This window comes from Sorghum bicolor, chromosome 1, assembly GCF_000003195.3.
Source record: "Sorghum bicolor cultivar BTx623 chromosome 1, Sorghum_bicolor_NCBIv3, whole genome shotgun sequence".
In the NCBI taxonomy this organism is placed as follows: domain Eukaryota; kingdom Viridiplantae; phylum Streptophyta; class Magnoliopsida; order Poales; family Poaceae; genus Sorghum; species Sorghum bicolor.
Genome location: NC_012870.2, coordinates 60283382 through 60292944, shown reverse-complemented (window position 1 = coordinate 60292944; position 9563 = coordinate 60283382).

Here is a 9563-nt window from a genome sequence, read left to right as displayed (position 1 = left end):
TAGCTGGTCGTAGTTGTCATATGAGCGCGCTTGTCCTTGTGTCGAGCCATACCTGCCCTATGGATGGGACGTCCGTACCTGTAGTGGCCATACCGACCCCTCTTAACTGTCCAACGTGGACTCCCAAGACTCCCTCTCCCGCGGTCCATGCCCTAGAGTCTGGCGGATGTGTGGGCATAGCCCATAGGAGTCTGGATTGACATCTGAGCATTGTCTCTAGTCTCAGCCGTACGCACAGTGACGACAGTAGGTAGCACAGCGACGGGAGTGGATAGCACAATGCTTGTCATATCCTGCTCTACGCAGTGTGGGCATGGGCGTGGAGATTTGACTGGTGTCCCATCCTGTCGTACTACAGTCTTGCAGGAGATGACATCATAGGAGGTCTCGAGTGCACTAAGGGGAAAAGGCGCCCGAGCCCTGGGGTCGGGCGAGGCGGAAATCACTTGGCATCCTCCGAGGCCCTGGCATCAGGCCTCGAGCGAGGCGGAGATTGTTCGGTCTCGTCTGAGGTATGAGGGTTGGGTCTCGGGTGAGTCGAAACCAGTAGGCTGATCTCGGCTTCACCGAGGCTTGGTGATTGGGTCTCGGGTGAAGCGAGGAGTGATTGTTTGGCCTATTCGGTCTATTGTTAAACGAGAAGAATGAGGTTCTTAGCTTTTTGCTTTGGGTACATCGGGTTATGATACCCGACACTACCGATGCAAGTTTTAGGTCTAAATTTGTATATAGTTTAACTAACTGTTGGTCAAAATTTGTAGATTTGATTTCTCTAACCAAAACACACTTATCATGTATGGACGGATGGAATTGACTATCCTAGTGTTGAGCCTATATGTCATTCTACACTTCTTGTATTTTACGGCATAGCTAAACTAGGCTATGTTTATATCTCCTAGACAATATGAGAATACTTATATGCAACCACCAGGCTATGAGAGTTCAGCTATCCGCCTCCACTATACTATTTGGAGATAATGAGTGTGAAACACCTTCGATTGACTATAATGTCTGGCTATAACCCAAGGGATCTAAACATACCTATATAATTTCTAGGATCATTGTCAAGAATATAGATTCTCATAATCTTTAGGAGATTTAAAACATGACCTTAGACTTGCTTAGAAATTTGTATGATAAATCGTAGATAGATCTTGCAATTCTTGAACTTTACTTTCAACAATTTTATTCTAAAAAATTTCTAACTTGTTAAATTATATCTTAATAATTGTTCAATTGAGATTTAGAAAATGGTTGATTGATTCAATTCTTTTGAATTAGTGAAAGCATGTGGAGAGAAGAAAACAATCAACAAAATCCAGTTTAATTGATTGCATCGTATGCGATTTCCTTTTTATTAAAAACCTGAAACAAAGATACAAGAAAAATAATTGTATGTAGAACTAAAACATCAGTAGGAAAACGAAAGCTAGATAAGGAAGGAAAAAAATAAGAACAACACGAGCTAGGTCCAGGGAAATTTTGAAGGCCAAAAAGAATCCTCCCTTCGTCCAAAAAGAACACTCTAATTTTATCTTAAGTCAAACTATTTTAAATTTAATCAAGTTTACAGATAAGATTATCAACAGTTGTTGCACTAAATAGGTGTACTACGGAAATATTTTTCACCCTGAATTTATGATTTTTATGCAGTAATATAAATAATGATATTCTTTTATAAACTTGATCACACTTAAGATACTTCTATACAAAACTAATATAACATTTTGTTGGGACGTAGGAAAGCATCTCTATGTACGCATGCAGGCTGGGTGTTGCTTCACTAATGCCTTGTCCAGTTCTCAATTTTTTTTGATTTTGGATACTGTAGCACTTTCATTTTTATTTGGCAAATATTGTCCAATTATGGACTAACTAAGCTCAAAAGATTCATCCCACGATTTATAGGCAAACTGTACAATTAGTTTTTATTTTTGTCTATATTTAATGCTCAATATATGTGCCGCAAGATTCGATGTGACAGCTTGAAAATTTTTTGGTTTTTAGGTGAATTAAACAAATATGTGTGCAGGTCCCAAATAAAGCCATAAATAATGAAACAAGATATTGGGCTGAAACTAGAAAGAAAAGCCCAGGAAGCAAAACAGAAAACAATGCCAAGACATGACCCACAAGGACAAGAATGGGCTAAGGCACGAATCATCAAGTACATACATCAGATAGCTTGGTTTTTTTTTTAAAAGTACATGGGCTTTGTTTACTTCTAAATTTTTTTTGTAAAATAGGAATAGTAGCACTTTTGTTTGTATTTAACAAATATTGTCTAATTGTAGACTAACTAGGCTTAAAAGATTCGTCTCGTCAATTTCGACCAAACTGTGCAATTAGTTTTTATTTTTATTTATATTTAATACTCCATGCATACGTCTAAAGATTCGATATGACGGAGAATCTGAAAAATTTTATAAAATTTTTGAAGAACTAAACAAGGCCCAACGAAGAGCAAAGTGAAACTAGGTCAAATAGGTCTTCCATTAGGGCGACCGGGAAGGGAAGATTCCCGGTAGCCCATGTTACTGGCCTTGTTAGTTCTGAATTTTTTTTTAGTTTTGATACTGTAGTATTTTTGTTTTTATTTAGTAATTATTATCTAATTATGGACTAACTAGACTCAAAAGATTCATCTCGTAATTTACAGGTAAACTATGCAATTAGTTTTTATTTTCATCTATATTTAGTGCTTCATACATGTGCCGCAAGATTCGATATAACGGAGAATCTTGAAAAGTTTTTGGTTTTTGACGTGAACTAAACAAGGCCTAAGAAACAATGTAAAAAATAGTAATCCTTTCAAAAACTAAGAAAGAGTTAGTATTTAGAGATTTCTCTTGGACGCTTTAAGATCTCTATATAATTTGCCCACTCGTGCCATTGTGAAAAAAATAATCTAAAGCAAAACCTTGAATTTACATCTCAATCACTTAAATTATATTATGCTACTTTTAAGAATAAACTAAAATAACCCCTAAATCTGCATCTAATAAGTTATCGTGTTTCGTTATATAAAAACAAGCTAAAATATTCATCCATGGGTTTCTTATTTATCCACTTCTTATTGTTAATGTAGAAAAAAAACACTAAGTCAAAGGTATTACATGCATATTGTGTGTCACCAACTCACCATGCAGGCCATTTGGCCAGCTTGTTCGCTTGAGCCTATCCACCGAATGTATCAGTCATTTAACAGTGTTTTTCTCTCACAACAAATCAATGAACAATACATTCGGTCATGTCGTTTCAGCCAAATGAATAGACTTGAAATCAAAAGTATTCAATTGAATGCCCATTATTTTTTTGCTCGAATAATTAGTACTTCGGCCCTGTTCGCTTGGCTGTGTTGAACACATTCGAGTTATGATAAAGTCAATGAATCTAAGGCATTGTTTAGTTCTGATTTTTTTTTGGTTTTCGGTACTGTAGCACTTTCGTTTTTATTTGACAAACTGTTGATGCAAAAGCGGATCTGCAAACACAAAGGGCTAATACCCGATTTAAACGTTAAGGCGTGCCAGCCGATTTGACCTCACTATCGGCAAAGGTGGTAACTCGAATACTTTGGTCCCGACAACAGCGATGCGCCCGGATGCCACGGCCAAGAGGTATTCACGCGGAACTTGAGAACACGCCGAGCTTAAGTCGACGAATTCCTAAGAACTCGTAATAAAAGGAAAAAGTATGACGAAGTCGTCGAAAAAGTAGATGCTAGAATATGAGTAAAAACTGGTGTTTGATTAATTGATAGATTGTCTCATTACAAGGCCCTAAGGTTCATATTTATACCCTGCTCAAAGAGCTACAATCAGATACGACTAAGACTCGAATTCCAAACTAAACAGAGTCCGTATACAAAATGAATTTAAACAACTAAGGAAAACATAAAACTACCCCCTTGTAACCGACCGGGACACCGCCACAGATCAATCGGCAACCTCCACGCTTTCCTTCAGAGTCATCGGCAATCTTCCTGTTATGGCCATCGGCAAACACCAATATTGATCATCGGCAAGAACACGTCACCTCCTTTGGACTTAGTCATATTCAATCTTCTCTTCATCGGCAACCATCCTCATCGGCAACTCTTCTGCAAGCTAGTTACTGTTGCTCCACCTGCCGATCTATACTCTGCTGGTCTGTGGGTACGTGTCCAAAAACGGTGTCAACACATGCCCCCCAATTTCGGAGTATGAAATCATTAATGCTCCGAAATTCTCTACAGTAATGATGTCTTTCCACAATTAATGCTCCTAATCTGGCAACCGACAGCCCTAATCTGAACAACTCTGATCCTATCCCTCTGCAGATTCCTCGAAATCCTCACCTTCCCAAACGGACATTTCTATCCCGTCGCGTATCGGCAATGTTACCGTTACAGAGACCTGCCGATGGACTGACCAAGTCGCTCTTGTCAGTAAAGTATCTTATCCTCCCAACGGATATTCCCACTTTATCCGTCCATCGGCAATATGACCGTTACAAGATGCTGCCAATGAACCAACCAGGAAATCTCGCACAGTAAAATATCCCCAGATCACGACCGCTTCCTGTCAAATCATCTGTGCGATCCCTTGATTACCGTGCGAACAGTTACCATATCTTCCTGAGTATCCTTGGATTTCATGGATACGGCGAAGTGATAAGTCAGATTTACCCTTACCCATTTCGTCCTATAAATAGTTCCTTCTCGGATACTCCTCCACCACATCATTCTACGGCCCCAACTCTGCTTCTCTGGCGGCGGCGCTTGTTGAAAAACTCCAAGAACTCCAGCGAAGGCCTTTCTCCATTAGTCTCGAAGCCTCCAATCTTCTTCCTTGTGAGGAAAATGGCCATCAACTTCACCGTCCCTGAGGTTAGTTCACCACCCCATCTCATGTTCTTTTACCATGTCCTGGTTCATCTGCAATTTATTTTACTGAGCATTTTCCTTTTTCTCTTTTTTGTCCTTGTTCTTACTTTTTGCTTCCAAAACTATTAGGATCTATCCAACAAAATAGTCATTCCCACCGATCAGCCACACCTCCAGTGCCTTGGTCCGCTAGGGAACCCAGATCCCACAGATTTGATTAACGCAGAAACAAACAGGATCCCTTTTAGAGCCAAGAATTTCTCCTTAGATCTGTGGAAGGATACCTTTCGATCCTAGCCCAGCCCTACCGTAGGATGGAAAGACTGGTTCTTGAGAGTCAGCCACTCGAATGAAGTCCAATGGGGCGAGAGAAAACTGGACCAATGCATTAGGTTTTCCATCGCTGATATGCATAGGAATGAGTCATTGTTGATAGCTGCATCATACTTCTGGTCAGACACACTCAATGCTTTTGTCTTCGGCCACGGCCCTGCTTCCCCTACTCTTGCCGATGTGGTTATGCTCACTGGCCTAGACGTATCTTCTGCCGATAGCACCCACTTTTTTGACACCACGCCTAGTGCCAAAGTAGAAACCCGCTCCATCGGCGGCTGGTCCGGGTACATTTAGAAGTATCGCAAAACGGGGCCCGTCAATATAAAGGAACAAACCACCTTTCTGAACATGTGGCTAGACAAGTTCGTATTCTGTGGCCGATCGGCAGGACCGACCTCCGTCTATCTATCGGCAGCAGAGAGACTGGCTAACGGTGGCCGATTCCCTCTCGGCCGATACTTGCTTGGTGCTGCCTACCATCTTCTCCACCAAGTAGCTAAGAAACTCCTGCTCGGCCAGTCCATCGGCAACTTGGGGGGTCCCTGGTGGTTTATCAACATGTGGCTCAGCCTCCACATGCACAAGCGCCTTGAGGTTGATCTTTTCGCGCAGCGTTTCCCCAGAGATATAACCGAGGACCATGAATTGGATGAAGAAGAATCGGCAACACGCCCTCCCCTAAACTTTGGCGAGGCTGTTATAGTTCTGCCTGGCACAGGAGGCAATGCAGACCAAATTAGCCGATTCTTCCAAACCCTGTATGAGGGTTTAACCAGAGAGCAGCGGGCATGGTTGCCTTATGATGATCCAGATACCATGTTTCCTTTGGTCTTCCACCCGTTCAACGATGCTCTTAACAAGGACCATGAAGTGATGATGGCATTGATTACCCCCAGAGTTATACCAGTGAACTTCTTCGGTAGTGGAAAAACTTCTAGCCAAACCTATGAGTTTTACAACCCATCGGCACTAGCTCGTCAATTGGCTTTCGGCCAGCTGCCGATTGCACTCTGTTATGCCGATGTGATAAAACCCAGAGAAGTTATCACCAACCTCCTTGAATGGATTCGAGTAGCCCAACTGTCATCAAGTGCCGATACAGATGTAGACTTGTCAGAGTGGGTTCCAGCCGCCTTCATCACTCAGTCATACAAACAATGGTGGGCAGAATGGAAGGAGCATCTGTTCTGCAGATCGGCTCTTACGTACTGCAGTATGATCGATCCCGAGTACGAAGTTCCCGATAACACTGTAAGTATCTTCGAACCGATGTTTCAATTCTCTCAAGTTTATTTCCATCGGTGATTCACTTTTGTATTATTTTGCAGGTTGATAACACCCCTCCGTCGGTCAGCAGGAGCGGCAGGCCGATTGACTTATTCCCACCAGGTCCAATCTCTTCAATCGGCAACAACGCTCCCACTCTAGCTGCCATCATGCACCGAGGTATACGCCTTAAGAAAGTGACCACCAAGAGGACCAAGACATCTCCGTCGGTAGCCGCCTCCACCTTAGCACAGGCCTTCAAGGTATACCTTCAATTTTTATACCGATCTCATTCTTATATTTGTCACACTTGTACTCACGAGCCTTTCTTTCTGTATCAGCACACCAGCGCATCGGCAAGGACCAAAAGCAAAGGTGCCGATGCCCCTCAGTCCAGCCAGTAGAAGAGAAAAGGTGCCAAGAGTACCAGAGCACAAACAAAGTGCCAGAGAGTGGCAACTCCCCCTCCTCCTCCGGTATCTCCAATTCCGGTGGAATCTTCTCCTTCTCCTCCAGAAACACAGACTCAGCAAGTACCATCTCCTCCTCAACCGCAAGAAGCGCCACAAGCGGAAGATCCTCAACTAGAAACACCCCAACCAGAAGACACATCGGCCGATGTAGGCGAGCAAACTATCGATCCGGCAGGTTCAATCATATCATTGGTAGTTTCTTCAATCCAGACAAGCACTGTCCCCCCTCAAGGTAACATATTTTTATGAGATTATTGCCGATGAACCCATCTCTTCTGTTTCACAATTATTTCTGTTATTCTTTCAGCTGACATAGTTCAATCGGCAGTCTCAGCCGATCAACCTGTGATTCCATCGGCATCTTCCAGTCAAAGACGAGAGATCGCCTTGAAGCAAGTAAGCCACCCAATCTCCATCAGTATTACTTATCAATATATGATCATGGAATGACTCACTTTATTTCCTTTGTAGGAACAAGACTCTCCCAACAGCCTCTTCTCCTTTGCCATTGACGTCTCTGAGGATGAAGGTGAGGAAGCAAGCTCTTCCCGAGCAGTTGGGGTTACATCGGCAGAAATCAGGGCAAGACTGGAAGAACTGTCGGCTCTCCTTCATCAAGACACAGCTCAACTAGTTGATGACTCCGATCCGGCCAAAGCTTTATTCAAGACCTTGAGAGGCCAAATCCCCGCCGATGCCGAAGAAATCCTTTTCCAAGCAGCACATCTAGAGAGTCGTCAACTGCAATACCAAAGGGCTACCCAGCGCCTTGCTGATAGAGCCGCTCAGACTCGGCTTTCTGAGGAAATGATGAAGGAAAAGCTCCTTACCGATGAGAAGCACAAGAACATCGGCACCTTGAAGTCCTCGGGAGACGCTCTGAAGCAAAAGATTTCTGACCTATCGGCAAGAAGAGAAACTCTGTTGGCAGAACTCAAACAAGTAGAGGATGCCTTGTCCCAAGCTCGACAAGAAGAAAGCCAACTGCCGGAGACAATCAAGTTCCTTGAGCAAGAGCGAAACGTCCACGGCCGCAAAGCACTGCAACTGAAAAAGAAGCTGAAGCCGATAGAAGGCTCTGCCGATGACGATTTGAAGGAGATAGAGGATGCCAACCAGATCTGTCTACGCGCCATATCGGCGATCCAGGCACTGCTGAACCCATGAGCTCCTCATCGGCAACACATCCTCGCTCCTCTGCTTTCCAGCTTTCCTGACATTTAGTCTAGCCGATAGGACTGTTATCGGCATCTTTTGAAACATTAAGTCCAGCCCCAGACACACTTTGATCCAGCCAATAGGAGTGTTATCAGCATTTAAACTCTTTATGCATCGACCCATATACTTGGGTAGTACTTCTTCAGATATTTGCCATTTAACGCTCTGGGAAATTCGACTCCTTCGAGAGTTTCTAGAATATAGGCATTTCCAGGAGCCGATCGACTTATCCAATAGGGACCTTCCCAATTGGGAGACCACTTTCCAAATTTTGAACTTTTAGTCCGATCGGTAAGATCAATTTCCATACCACATCTCCATCGGCAAACTCCTTAGCCTTTACTTTCTTGTCATACCATCTGGCGACTCTCTTCTTATTCTCTTCTATACTCACCAAGGCTTTCAGCAGATGTCCTGCCAGATCATCCAACTCGTCTGTCATCAAAGTAGCATAATCATTGGTAGCCAATTGATCTTAAAAAGATATTCGCCTAGACCCAGCCTTAATTTCCCAAGGTAGCACTGCATCATGCCCATACACCAATTGATAAGGTGAAACCTTGGTCGATCCATGACAAGCCATCCGGTATGACCACAAAGCTTCATTTAATAATGTATGCCACCTCCTAGGATTTTCTTCAATTTTTCACTTAATAAGCTTGATAATCCCTTTGTTAGATACCTCGGCCTACCCATTAGCTTGAGCATAGTAAGGAGAAGAATTCAATACTTTAATTCCCATACCGATTGCGAATTCATCAAACTCTCCTGATGTAAACATGGTACCCTGATCGGTAGTAATTGTTTGGGGAATCCCAAATCGGTAGATAATATGCTCTTTCACGAAGTCAATCATATTGGCTGATGTAACTTTCTTCAAAGGAATAGCTTCAACCCACTTAGTGAAATAATCGGTGGCAACCAAAATAAATTTATGCCCTTTGCTAGACGGTGGATAAATCTGGCCGATCAAATCAATAGCCCATCCTCGGAACGGCCAAGGCTTTATAATAGGATTCATGGCCGATGCGGGCGCCCTTTGAATATTACCAAACTTTTGACATTCTTGACACCCTTTGAAATACTTAAAGCAATCATCAAGTATAGTCGGCCAATAATATCCATTCCTTCTAATCATCCACTTCATCTTAAAAGCCGACTGATGTGCTCCACATGCCCCTTCATGGATTTCTCCCATCAAACTCTTGGCTTCATCATCACCTAAGCATCGGAGAAGAATCCCATCAATAGTTCGATAATACAATTCATCTTCGAGGAGCACATACTTGGTAGCTTGAAACCGAACACGCCTTTCAACTTTCTTAGACGGATCCTTTAGATAATCAACAATTTCCTTTCTCCAATCATCGACACCAATTGCCGATATTGTATTAATCATAGGC